Here is a 14,238-nt window from a genome sequence, read left to right as displayed (position 1 = left end):
ATACAACTCAGAGCTAAGGTCAGTATAGAAAGATTTAGGAAATACTAACTTTATTTCTGTTCAATATCCCATGTACTTTCACGCTACGCATAGAACTTAAATCAGTTCTTATATTCATGTGCTAATAAGGATGTGCACGGTGATATTTCCTTTATTGCACAGTATAAAATTCTACCTTTCCAACTTGATGGAATGTTGGATTTTGCAGAACACCAAAACAGAACACGTGACCATTCCAATGAAGTTGTGTGTGGATGCCTTAGTTGTTTGGCCTCACCCCTACTGAATATGACAGCGAACCTTTGAGTAAAAGCTTGCTGAAATGCTCGTGTTTAAGCTCATAACGAGGTTAGAGTTAACAAAAAAATCTCGGTGTTGAAATATTTGAACATTTTATCCTAATATTTATTGCCAAAATTATTTCCTGTAAGCCCTTGACATTGAAGCCCTTCACTTTGGTAACTGCTTGACAAACACAGGACAAACCTGGCTGTGTCTACTGGAGAATGCAAATATCAGGGAAGGGATAAATACAAACACACCGAGGGCAGGCAAAGAAACCTGGCTGGAGTAACTGTAATGCTTCCAAGCAGTGCAGGTAAAATTAAGGACAACATAACTGAAGTGGATGAAGTGGGAGGATCCAAGAAGTTGGAGGACTGTGGGTTAAGGAAGCTCAGGGGAAGATCAGTGGGGTGGGGTTCTGGACAGAATTTATGAATGTGGATGGGATCTCAGTAACGCCCTCCTTCCTCACTAAACCTTGAAGCATCCCTATTCCTGGGATCCTCTCCTGCCTACCTGGCAACACCCAAAGCTGGCCCTAAGTCAGAATCACAGCCTCAGAAATTAAGATGCTCTGACGTGTGCTAACATTTATCTATGGTATCTTTTCAACTGTTCTCATTAAAATTGGACTACAGTTACTTGTAGCCTTGCAATGTGTTAAAATGAAGAAGGAAAAAAATACTTTTGAGAGCAGTTAATTTGGAATTAAATTAGTTTCTTGGCAGATCAGAAGATATGTACATAGCAGAACCTTATTGAATTATGCCAGCGTGCTGCACGATGCAAGAAAGAGCAAAGGACAGGGAGACACTGCTCTGCACAGAATTGCAAAGCTGTATCCCTATCAAATGCAATAAAAGAAAGAGAAAAAAGAACATGAAAACAATTTTGTTCTGAAAGATCATTTATCTTTTTTGTTTTTTTTAAGGCAGGTAAAAAGAAAACAGTTTGGTGTTCCAAAAATAAATTTAAACACAGACCTTATTCAAGTCAGCAGGCACTTTTCCACTGACTTCAGTAAGGGTCTTTCTGACAGAAAAGGTACCACAGCCCACTTGGAATAAGTCTGCTGTGGCTTGGAGATGATGGAGGGCGTTGGATAAATCACTGGACACTGGGTGTTGTCTGAGGAACAGGGATCTTGACCCTTCCAGGTCCAGCTTGAGAGAACAGAGAAGCATTCCAACCAAAACACACACACATCTGTACTTCAAAGGGGTTAACCTTCCAAACCAGGAGAAAATATGACAGAGATGGAATGTGAAGACAATTCATGCAGAAGAATGTGAATAAAATTCATTTAAAATCAAAACCATACCGTGAAGAAGGAAGAGAACTTCAGGCAACTTCTGGTTCAGTACAGAAACAGAGGCAACAATAAAAACAAAGCCTATTTCTAAATCTAGGGATGGAATAAATGAGGAATAGATAGACACCAGCACAAATTGCAGGTTACAGTACAGAAAATTCATATGACTTGCTAAAGACATAAAGATTCAAACCCATGATGACCAGAGGCAAATATCTACAGCTGTTAATAGAGATGCAAAAGAGTTGGAACTACTTCACAAATATGAATAAAACTGTAAAAACAGGACTGTGCACCTGTATCTTCTGAAAAGAGGTGCTCTCCAGCCTATCAGTTGCAAAGAGAACACTAAACCACAACCATGGGGGACACAGGTGTTTAAGTCAGGAGATCCAGATTATTTCTACCCAGAAGCCTAACATTTTGTGTCAGAAAATTTGACTGATAGACATTTTTTAATACATCTTGGAACACCAGAGCACCAATAGAACATTAAGGCACCAAATCCTTGTGCCAATATTTAAAAATCTCTGTGTGGTACACTCTGCAAATATGATAAATTCATAAGGAAAACATACTTGGGGGAAAATCAAATTGATTGTGATTCAGGGTGGGAGAAAAGGAAGAGAGGTAAATGTATGCATCTGGCCCGACATATGTTTTGGCTCAGCTCTGTGAAAGGAAAAAGATACATCTTGTAAAGAAATGTCACAAAGAACAAGTGATAAATAATGAATAAAGATTCTGCTTTGTTTGTTTATAGAATATCAAGAGCATCCTGCTAGGTGCATTTTCAATTATCATTCCTTCTGCAAAGCCTTACTGTGATTGCTTTAACCTTGATTTTAAGACAGCAGTAATGTTAATGTGCAAACATATTGGTACAGCCATGGTAGCAAGGCAAGAATGGCGAAAAGTGTATTTATAAAGCAGTAAAATCACATTAAAACTGCTATGCAATAAAAACTACATTGTAGCAGCATCTGGGAAAAGGGTATTCACAAACCAATAATATCCTATTAAAACTAATGTGCAATAAAAGCAGAGTGGAGCAGAATTTCTAACAGGCTTCAGACCAGGGCTCTGGAAATGGGTTTGTGACCTTTCTCAGGATTGCTGGATCCAACTCAGCACTTCAGGCACTGCTCAGGGAGCACCCAGGACACAGCTTGGTTTAAGTAATGAAGTTTTTTTCCCCATTAATCAAACAAACTCACCAATGTGGTCTGTTAACCAATTATGTGGCAAGGAACCTCATTAAAAAGTACACCTCAATCTAATTAAACTGTCCTGATGGATAAAAGAATGAATATATATGTCTGCTTCCAAGTCACTGTTTTCAAATAGCACACAGTCATATTTTCCCAAATGCTATGCTCCTGCACCCAAACTGCAGTCAGAATAACTGTGTTTGAGAATAAAGAGTGGGATATTATCGAATAACTGATTTGCTTACAATTTGAACCACCTTTGCTGCATCTGATTCTTCCCTATGGCAACTGTAAATCTAAAATCCACTGAAGTTGATTGGAATTTCTGTGTGCCAGCGAGCAAATGTCAAACTCCCCACTGCTCAAGTACTGTTATACTAAGGGAACTTGATACGGAAAACCAAGAAAAATTAAAAGTAAACACTGGCAAGTGAAATTAATGTTTGTCGGGGCTGTGGTGGCTTAAATTTGGAGGCTACTCTGCAACAGTAAACAAACCTTTCTCAAGGTAAGCTGCAAACCAGCACACACAAAGCAATCAGGGTACAACGAAGCTCCAGAAATGTGCTCAGGATACAAAAAACCAGCAAGAAAAAAGAAATGTGGTGGTTCAAGTAAGAATCTCTGCTGACAGGGAGATACGGCAGAGGCTGTTGGGGAAACCAAGTGGGTACCAGACAAATTAATTCATTAGGGACAACATTACACTGCTGTCCACCTCTCCTGTGGACTAGAGCAAAACTCACCACCACCACTGCTGATGCATCATGCTCCTTGTTCTACTGGAATTAATAACTACTGTGGGCTATTTACTATAACTTCATGTCTTAGCCTGAAACCAAACCCTGGAAATCCACACATATTCCGTGTGCCATTAGAAGATCCTTCCCATAGCTCTACCAGAAACTCTTCTCATGTACATCACATGCATGAATGTGCTGGCCTCATGTTTTAAACATCTGAAAAAGCCAATTAGGCTTGTCACTGATCCCATTGTTTCCTTCTTTTACATTAAGGCTTCTTTAGAGTTGAGATCCCTATATGGGATGTGCCTCCAACAAAAGTAACATAAAAACAAGGAGCTCAATTTTATTCCTCTTGTATAATGAGCTTCCAGTATGGCACTTCCAAAGACTCTGTTCTCATGTAAAATAAGCAGGCGGGATTAAAAGAGCAAGGGCTGTACTTTACATTCACTTATCAGCTGTGGCTCACAGCTCTTCCATGAACTGCATTATCTAATTAAAAATCCACTGAATGTCATGTTGCTCACTCAGGATATACAGGGAGCTGCTGTTCTCCTTCTGTGAGTGACAGACATCACAGGACACGTGGTGGGACGAGTGACACAAATGGCAGGGAAGCATAAATCCATAACGGGACAACACCATGGAAAGATATTCTTCCAAAGTGACTCCACTTATTGTGGCAGAGATTTAGATCAAGATACCTGGGACTAAAATTTGGGTTGGAGCCTCTTTTTTCGCCCCAGCGTGAAACAAAGAAAGAAAAAAACCATAAACTGGAGGTGCAGACAGGCTCTTTTTCACTGCAGGATAAAAACTGAGCACAAGTTAGAGATAAGGACATGCAGCTCTCAGAACTCTGAGCACTGGCCTTGAACTTCCTGATGAGTAACATCTTTGCCAAGCTCAGTGGAACAGGCTCCCTGGTATCATTTGGGCTGTGACAGCCCCAGGTGAAGAATAAAAGCAAAAATTAAATGTTTACATAACTCATTTTTTCTGCACTTTGTAAGCTTAAGAAACCACTAGTCACAGGTGGTATTTAAATTGCTTTTTACTTCCTCTGAAAGAGACTGCAAACTTTTTGTCGAGGAACAGAAACACATTTTTTGAGGTGGCAGATTTTTATTTGGGCAGGTTGTTGATGTCTGTTTTTCCCTGGATGCTCCTTGTGAAGCTGCAGGTGATCACTCCATGGATGAGCCCTCAATGCAGCAGATCATCACCCAGAGTCCAACACAGACTCATGTTCAGCATTAGGCACATGCTCAAGTACCCCCCTGACCTAATGCATTTTAACAGCCTTTGGCCCAGGATTGCCCAACCACTGCAAGGGTTGAAAATAAAGTGCTGGGATGACATTTGAGTGGTTCTTTAACTCCATTTGTAACCTGATTTCTTTTCCACTGGAGACCAGGGAGTCTGTTGGTATAAAGGCATGGATCTGGTGCTTGTGCATCCAACCCTTTATAGTGAATCAGTGCATGTCAGCCTTGGTCTTGCATGAGAATACTGGTGATTGCAATTCTTTACTATTGAGACAATTTCTCGTTTATAACACTAAAATTTTATTCCTAAAAATCGTGAAGTGAGGAGGAAGGAGGAAGTTTTCCATCAGAAGACAAAGAGAAATGATTGCTCTCCTCCCAGACTGAAGCACTAACTGAATACACTTAAAAGCAATGCAGTTCAGGCCTCTACTTCTCTTAATTATTCCTCTTCTCATAGGAAAATCACGACGATTTGATTGAAAATAGTAATTAGGAAACTTGTTGTTGTGTGTCACATCACGAGAAATTAATCTCTATTTTCATCAACCAGCAGGTGTGAAACTCAGGGCTGCAGTAAAGCAGAAAAAGGCCTCCCAGGCAGCACAGAAACCCAGAACCAACTGCTCCTGACATCAGTCAGCCCCAACACCGAAACTCTGCACCAGTGCCCTGACCAGAGAGAGACCACACTGGGAACGTGATGTATCCTAAAACTGCCCCTTCCTTTATCCAGATCATCCTGCTGCTGCTGTCTGACTCTCTGACAAGCCTCACCCCGGGGTCTCTTTAATCACTACCATTTCCCCATTTTCTCCTGCTCATTGAACGCGTGCGCTCAGGAGTCATTTCCCCAGGAGACGCCTCTCTGCATTTTTTTCAAGTTGATTCTCATTTTGCATTTCCACTGCATATCCTTGTCTCAGTAGGCACTATTTTGTTCTATTATGTCTCTATTCCTGTAGTGTTTATAGCACCTGTCATCTCAGTACCACCTACAAATTTTATTAATGTTCTTTTTCCCCTTCTCCAAATTGCAGCTTTTTTTAGTATTTCTTTATGATGAAGCATCCTCCTCTCCACCCTTGCAACACAATGACAGATCTCTTAAAACAATGACTTAAAGAAGTAATTTTGTTTAATTGGAAAAATATCTCATTTATTTCCTTTACAGTGTCGTTTAAGCTTGCCTGGTTCATAAATTTGAAAAGTTTACTACTGAAAAACAGCAGTATAATTCAATCCTGGGAGGTTTGGAAATCAGGAACTGGTTCACACTTGTACCTGGTGGATAAAACATGCTTATTTTTCCCTAGCAAGGCTCAGACATCTGTGGTAATGGCAATGTAAAGCCTAAATTTGACTACTTGTCCCTAACCATGGCTATTAAACAGGCCACATCCTGTATGTATTTTCTACCTTGCTGACCTTTGCAGTCTACTGATATATATATATATATATATATATCCCCATCCTTCCTGACATTGCCTGACCCATACCAATGTTCTTCCATTATGAGATGATTACAAGCAATGTTTTTCCTACAGTCTTCTTGAAAGTATTTATATCAAATAATAATTAAAATCTGTGCTAGGAGAATCAAGAGGCTTTATTTTTCTCTTGACTGTAGAAGAAATTGCTGGGTTTGGCAAGCTGTTCTCTATGTAAATGCTTTCTGTTCTCATCACCAATACAATATACCAGTTATTTAAGGGTTTGCTATTATGCCACGGAAAAAAATAGTTTGGTTGCACTTCAGAGACTGACAAGGATTATTTTAAAACTGGTAAACAATGCAGGGGAGTGGCTGCAAAGGAAAGACCTGGAAAGGAGGAAGGAAAAAAACCCCAGGTCTTTAGAGAAGTCCAGCTGGGTCTGTGGGGACATAATCTGAAATGTTTCCCTCCAGTGATTTCAAAATAGACAGAAATATCCAGAAGAATATCACTTTTTTGACATTCCTGCAGCAACAGGGAACTGGTTGCTCCAGCAAGGACAGTGGAAACCTGAGAAATATGGAAAGTATCAAAACAATGAGAACTTTTAGGGAGGTGCTGCAGAAGGGTGGCCTTGCAATGTAATATTGCCTCTCTGTTACAGCTTTTAAAAATTAACAGGGCAAGTTCCAGTCTACCTGACACACTGCAGGCAGACAGCACCCTGTGGGAACCCACCACATCAGTTTATTCCAAGGAATGAGTGTGCTGATAAATGCTGCTCTAGAGCACAGACACCCCCGTGGAAGCAAAACTAAAGCAAGATTACAGTAATTAAGCTTTGTAGCCATAAGGGCAGGTTACTTTTGGAAGGTCACTGCAGATAAATACAGAGAATAGTTTAGAAATATTGTGCAGCTGTGGAAAAAAACATTCTTAGGCTCTGTCACAGCACAGCTGAAAAGCACTAACCTTGTCTGGAAGCTGGCTAAGGCTTTTTCCATGTGCTTCCCAGATAAAAGATGACAAAGAAAGCAGCAAGAGTTGCAGAACTAATTAATCTCTTGCAACAAAATTCTGCCTGAGAGAGGCAGAGAATAAGCCATCTCTGGGTCTTCAGAAAACATTATTTTTTTTAAAGTTAGGTCTAGTACCTGCTGATAGCAACATCAGAAACTCCCAGTGGGAATACCTGTTCAGTTGTGTCATGGGCCATGGCAACGAAAGGAGTTAACAGCTCCTCACCTCTGTGCACGTGATTGTGACCTTGGCATATGCATAAAACAAAACTTAATTTCCAACATTCCTCTTTGGCCAAATTTTTACAAAGTTAAAAAGAAAAAGTGGATTGCATTGAAATAGAAGTTTAATGTGGTAAAAAATCTTGTGTGCACCCAGCAAACACATCAGTGCTGTAACAAACCAACCACACCAACCAAGGATAATCTTTGATGGGTACAATAAGTGGTGCTTATTAACCCAAAGAGGTCATGGAAGGCACGGTGAGCTCCAGCTGCCTTTCCACTGGCTGTGCTCTGACAGGAGAGTCTCCATCTGTCTTCACATGACAGGTGTGAATATATGAAGTCAACTTCTGATGCAATTAATGGGCTGTTTTACTCTGCTTCACGTGACCCAGAGTAATGTGTCTCCATGTACTGAATTCCAAGTATGACCATAAAAGTGAGAGAGGATATTTCATCCTCTGAAACTTCTTCATTGCAACAGATCTACGGGTTTACAACCATGGCTTTACACTCACTATTATTCACTTCTCCTGTCCTGTGCAACTTTATTCTCCTGGAGCAACAAGGACTACTAATCTTTCTATGGATAGAGTTAAATGAGAAATCTCTTCTCCAGTGAAGGTAAGTAGGAACCCAATTATCCATTACTTGGCTTTGTGAGTGGGTGATAGGATAACACTAGAGCTCTCTGGAATGTTCAGATAATGCTTTTATAGGACTTTCCACATACAAAGCAGTGTGAAAAGAAGCAATCCTGTGACCATCTCTGTAAGGAGAGGAAGTAGCCCTACTCCAACTTCACCAAAAGAAAAACTGAGGCTGAGAGAGCAAACCTTTCAAAAAAACAGATGCCTAAAATTTAGGATTAAATTCAGCATTAGCTGCCCAACAGAGTGACCTAATGATCACATTTCAGCATTTTCTAAACCAGGCTGCTTGTTTAGGTGTCTGATGGTTTCCCTTTGTATTCTGTCATTTGGTTTTGACGGCCTGTATGGTGGTTTTCCATTAAAACTGAATTACCTTCTTGAACAAATAGTCACATTTCCAAACTCAAAATTGGTTTTCAGCCATTTAGACAAATGCTTATATACTGTGTTTGCCAATTGTGTGCACATTAGGCTCGGTAAACTCATTCATTACACGCTATGAAGAACAGAAACAGAAGAATGCAAACACTGGAAGAGAGAATGTATCACCCTCAGATAAGACATCACTGCAGTGCTAGTCAGTATTTACACCCCATACTGGACCTCAGATAACGTCCTCAAAATATTCATGTCCCACTTTAAACACCTGGAAAAATTTATCTGTGTAAGTTTACCAAAAAGATGAACGTTTTCTGTGTATTTATTTCCCTTTTCCTGGCCTCTCCCATGGCCATAAACTTCAAAGGGGTTACCCATTGTAGCTTTAGTAATTTCAGCAGTGCTCTGCTAATTTTTCCCTCAGCTTGTAAGCATAATAACAATATTCATTTGAACCTTATGAAGTTTCCTCACTGTTAACTATATTAAGCTTGGATTAAGCTATTGGTTTATATTTCAACAATAAATTCATTTCAGTTTAAACTTCAGAGACAAATTAGAACTAATTTTATTTTATGAAAGAAAAGCTTTAACATCTTTTCAAATCCAGACTTAATTTGCTTTTGATATATTAAACAAGTATACTGTTCACATTTTAATTTGGACTGTGCTAACTTAATGAAATTGCATTAAATGCAACGGGGAAAATACACTTCTGAGTGTGAATTATTGTAATAGCATTTCCTTTCCTTTGTTAAAAATGAAAGAAAAAAAAGAATCAATCACAAAACCCTACCTTGATAAAATATGGATACCCTGCCAACTCAATAGCCCTTTGCCACCACCGATTTCCCTCCATTTTGGGGACTTTGATTTCTGCATTTGAATGCTGCCCCCACATTCTTAATGCACATTTACATCTCTGAGAACAAATCTCTGAGAGCTGAAGTTTCTCATGAAAATTATTGCTTTAAAAGGAAAATGTGGTGTCTCATGTTTTCTGGCAAATGGGGTCTCCATGCCACCCACCCTCCCTCCTTTCTCTAGCCATAATCCTTTAGACCATATTTTCCTCCTTCCCACATGGTCTGCACTGAAACTGGTGATGATATTCCCGATGCACTGCCATGGAAACCTAACATTTTTCCGTTTTTTATTCTCCTTTATGATATGGCCCTGGCTAAGACTAAGCGGTCTGCAGGTTGCTAGTCACCTGGAATATGGTCATGCTCTTGATAATAGCTGTGGTGTTTCAATAAAACCATTTTACATCCCTTACCCACTTCTAGAGCTGGGAAAGATGCTTGGCTGGAGGTACTGGGAAGGAAACTCAAAGGTGGTGACAGGGAGGCTTGCTGCAAATGATTACAGAGAATGGCATTTGCCTCAGAAACACTCATCCCTGGGCGGTGGAAATCATGCCACAGACCTCATATAGGAATACTAAATTTGTTTGATTTGTGGAGAGTGATGGGACAAGGATATCATTTTCCACCTAGTTCAGGCAAGGCAACTGGGTCAATGACATTCTCCCCCATCTGTCTCTCCTTGCCTTACCTCCCTCTGCCAAATCTGCCCTGAGTTACAATCTGTGCAATCAACCCAGAAATCAGATGGGGCCTGTGGGCTGCAAATAATCTCAACAGGATGGGGAAGGCTGGATAAATGTTGGTGAGGAGTGGCAGCCACTGCACAGCATGGAGGTTGGCAGGATGGTCCAAGGGCTGCTGGGTAGACATTCCATGCCCTGCCTTTGGACTAGGAATGACTGCCCAGGAACTACCTGAGTAATTACCTGGCTGATCATCTGCCAGGGATCGCTTTTCCTTCACTCTGCTGCACAGTGTTGGCTAAGGCTGACAACAAGAATGCTAATTGGGCCTAATATTTACAAGACTGGCTACTTCAAGTAGCTGAACAACTACTTTTATCAATCGAGAACTGCAAAATGACTTCCCTGAGGTAATTAAAGCCATTAGAATCAAAACTTTTAGAACTGATAGAGATAATAACCAACTGAGCTGATGAGTAACGTGGCAGAGAGGGGGCTTTGCTTGTGTGTGTAGCGATTTAGCAGCCATAATTGCTAATGTCCTGTTGTCCTAACATAAAAGGCCGTGGATTTTACAGAGACAGCAAAGCACAAGACGAAATGCACTGAAATAAAACAAATGGTCTGTGAGAATCATCTGTTGTCTGTGAGTAAATGGCTGGCAGCAATTCCGTTTGCTTACAATCTTGACAAGCCTCTCCCTCTCTGACAGAGTAACTAAGGTGCCTCAGCAGTAGCTGCAGAAGTAGCCCAAAGTGATTAAATCTCACACTCTCTTGCAGGAAATTGCCTCTGAGTCTTGTCTCACAACTACATTATGTCTCATTATAAGTTCTGTCTCCTATATAGGTTGGACTTCAGTGTAGAAGTCCCACGGAACATCTGCTGTTTAAGGTTTCCTACCAATATGCTGCAGACGACAGGAATATGTTATATATACATTACTGGAAATTCAAACAGTTTTATTCACGTCTTAGGAACAGTTGTTCTGTAAGTGGAACTGTCTTTGTTTCTATTTGCTTGTTTTCTTTACTGGAACCAGAGATGCTGAGAGCTCCTTTCTGTCACTTTGCTCTTGAAGGTGGAAGCACTTTCTTAATTCAGTGAAGATAAATGCCTCCAACCTAGGGCAGCCACCACAATAACTGGTAGAGGCTGAAGAAATCCCCATTTTTTAAAGACAGTATTAAAATAAAAGGAGATCCATATTGAAAATATTAAGTTAGTGTGCATCAAGTTGTCTAAGGACTGTTATGACACAGGGGTCCATAACTCCTCAAACAAAAGGCAACTGTTACCTGGCCTGAAATAATGAACTTGTCTCAATTCGGAGAATGTTTAAAAGAAAAAAGTACTTTTGTCAATGAAGCACACCCCAAAATTCTAAAACTAAGTACACAGACAATTTTAAAGTAGAAACCATGTGGGAAAGTATTTTTAAACTTTTCCACATTTTACCACAGCTTTTATTGCCTTTCTTAATTCTTAACCTTTTACTCACAAGCTGTCTAGGCTGTCTTGCAGTGCTGGGCTGAAAAAGAGATCCCACCTTTCCAAAGAGCCTCCTAGACAGACTGAGAACCTGACTCTGACTGTATGGGATAGGTCTGATGGAGGAGGAAGAATTCCTGTCAGACACGGTCTCATTGGCTCATCACCTCCAAGAGCCACCACACAGTTCGGAAGCTGCTACCCTAGAAAGGATTTGGGAATTAAGTCTGATCCCTAAGAGTACTTGGCAGGGACACTTTTGCCTTGTGGTGTCAGCAATTATTAAGGGGGAAACAAACTGTCTCCAAGGAGCCCAAACCTGCCCTTGTGCCACAGGCGTATTGTAAAGGAGCTGAAACAACAGCCCTGAAACGGGCCTTTTATATGGCAATGAAACATTTTCTGTATCATATAAAAGGAAGGGACTTGAACTCCTTTACACACTTCATCACTGTGCATTCCTGAACAGCCACCAGAGTTAAATTAAGCTGTACCTGCTCGGGAGATCTGCGATGCTCTTCTTCTACAATACATCACTCAGAAGTTGTGAAACAGTTTTTAGAGCAGACTCCTATGTTAATAAGGAACTTCCACTTCAAAAAGTGAAAGGCTTAGTAATCAGATCTGTCCTTGATTATTACAGTATGTTATTGAATGGAACAATTCATTATTGTTGTCTATTTTTCAGGCTGTGTAGTGCTTTGGACAGTAGAAAGATATTTTAAGTTTTTTTCCCTCAGGAGAAAGAAAATCTTAAGGCTTAACATTTCTCCCTAACAGAGCCATCTGTAGAAAATGTCACATGTTTTGGGAAACAGTGACTGCTGCACACATTCCCATGTATTTACCCTTGACAAAATGCAGAGTTTATCCAAAATAATCTCAAACATTCAGGTAAGATATGCTACAGACATTAACAGGGATTAACCCAACCGGATTTCAGTTATGCACAGAGAAATCATATAACTGTATGTTATGCTTTGATCATAATCAAAAGGATGTCTAGAGACCTGAGAGGAGACTGCAGCATGGGATGAAACCTCTTCATTCTCCTGCCTGCACGCAGGAGGTGCTGAGCTCCATTTAGTGCACCTGCCTGGCACAGCCATTCCTACATAACTCCCTTCTCAGCACTGATGATTTGAATTACAGTGCCTTCTGCAGATCCCTCAGGAAAGCTTTATTCCAAATCCTAGCCAAGCACAGGAGAAACAGTCCTGCCCCAGAGGATTGATAATGGGAAGAGATGCATGACAAGGCAGAAAGGTTGTGTGTCACACCTGAGTGTGGCACAAAACAAACAGCAAAACTTCAGCTGAACCCTCCCACTCCCTTACCAGCCTCACCAGGAGCAATCTCAGTGCCCTCCATGGAATATTCAACATTTGCTACTTCATTATGCATCTCAGCAGCAAAAAACAATTAGCCCCCCAGTGCTCCATCAGGAATCCCCACTACTCCCTGTACAAGCCAGAATTTTGGTCCCAGGTCTTTTCCTAGGTCCAGCTGGGGACAGGATTTGTTCTTTCTTACATAAAGTAAAATGGAAGAGACAAATGTCAGAAAAAAAGAGAAGAGGGAAAGAAAATAAAATGCTTTTTAGAACTTTCCAGAGCTAGGACTTGTCTGAGAATTAAAACCAGAGTGACATAAACAGCAACTGGTGAAAGACCATCTTTGCTGATTTCCTTTTCAATGGCACAATTTCCATCCTCCTCCGAGTCCATGACTGGGATGTCTGACAGAGCACGGCTGTACTGGGAAGGGGGAGCTGGTGATGCTCTGGAACAGACATGGTGTAGGTGGACCAGAATAACTACCCTCCTGTTCTGCTGTCAATAATCCTTTCTTAAAGAGACACAAAAGAACAGTGTGCAGCATCAACAGAGACATATTTAACATTATTGACTGAGCTGTATGGAACCAAGCTCAGTGGTACCTTAGATAGAGGAAATCTGGCATTGCATTAGCTACTGGCTATAGCTTACGTATCACAAAAAATGTTTGTAAGACTCCCCCTCCCTTCATTTGTCTCTCTGCTATTTTCTGTCAAAGCACTGAAATCAATAGTGGCACACTGATAGAACCAAATTGGTTTGAAGATCCAGTACATGGTATCCAGTCAGTCAAGTGTGATGGATTTAATTCATGCAGCACTTATTATTCCCAAGCTTTGCTTGTCAACAGGAAAAAAAAAGAGGATAGAACTGAAAAGCAATCAGGCAGTTTTCAGAAAGACAAATCTTGCAGTGGTTCCACTTGCCCCCCTTCTCCCATTAATTTAGATTTTTTTCTTCACTCTCATTTCTCTACTTTTCATACCGGTAACACTGGCATCATAACAAGGGCAGCTGTTGCCACATGAAGTCTGTTGAATTTTCTGATAATTTATATATCACATGCACAAAGGTTTTAACTAGAGCATGATGACACCATTCTCCAATGGGCAGAGATGATAAATTTTTAATCCAATGCGATAAAGCACATTTAAAATACTGAGGATCCTGGATGTTAACACACAGACCCTATCAGAGAGCTTGGGGCTACATTTCCAGGTGGCTTCTCATTCTCAGACAGAGACTGATATTGTGCTTTGTATTTTCGCTCTTAGTTAATGGCACAAATCCTTTTGCATCAAGAGCTCTGCATCCAAACAAAAATT

General features: G+C 40.5%; 1 protein-coding gene across 12 annotated transcripts in view; it reads right to left on the bottom strand.

Annotated features, from left to right (window-relative positions):
• Positions 1-14,238, bottom strand: part of LOC113954467 (bifunctional heparan sulfate N-deacetylase/N-sulfotransferase 3-like) — a 213,435-nt gene that overhangs the window by 61,630 nt on the left and 137,567 nt on the right. The window contains exon 1 of one of the 12 annotated variants that reach the window (XR_003530212.1): positions 1,344-1,363. The exons of the other annotated variants lie outside the window; for them this stretch is intronic. The gene's annotated coding sequence lies outside the window, so the exon portion shown is untranslated. Of the gene's footprint in view, positions 1-1,343; positions 1,364-14,238 lie in introns of those variants that run through there. 12 annotated transcript variants of the gene reach the window in all.

The sequence above is a fragment of the Corapipo altera genome, unplaced genomic scaffold, assembly GCF_003945725.1.
Source record: "Corapipo altera isolate COAL_440 unplaced genomic scaffold, ASM394572v1 255, whole genome shotgun sequence".
Taxonomy (NCBI): Eukaryota; Metazoa; Chordata; class Aves; order Passeriformes; family Pipridae; genus Corapipo; species Corapipo altera.
The sequence above is the reverse complement of the archived record's forward strand: the minus strand, read 5'-3'. Positions and strand labels throughout refer to the sequence as shown.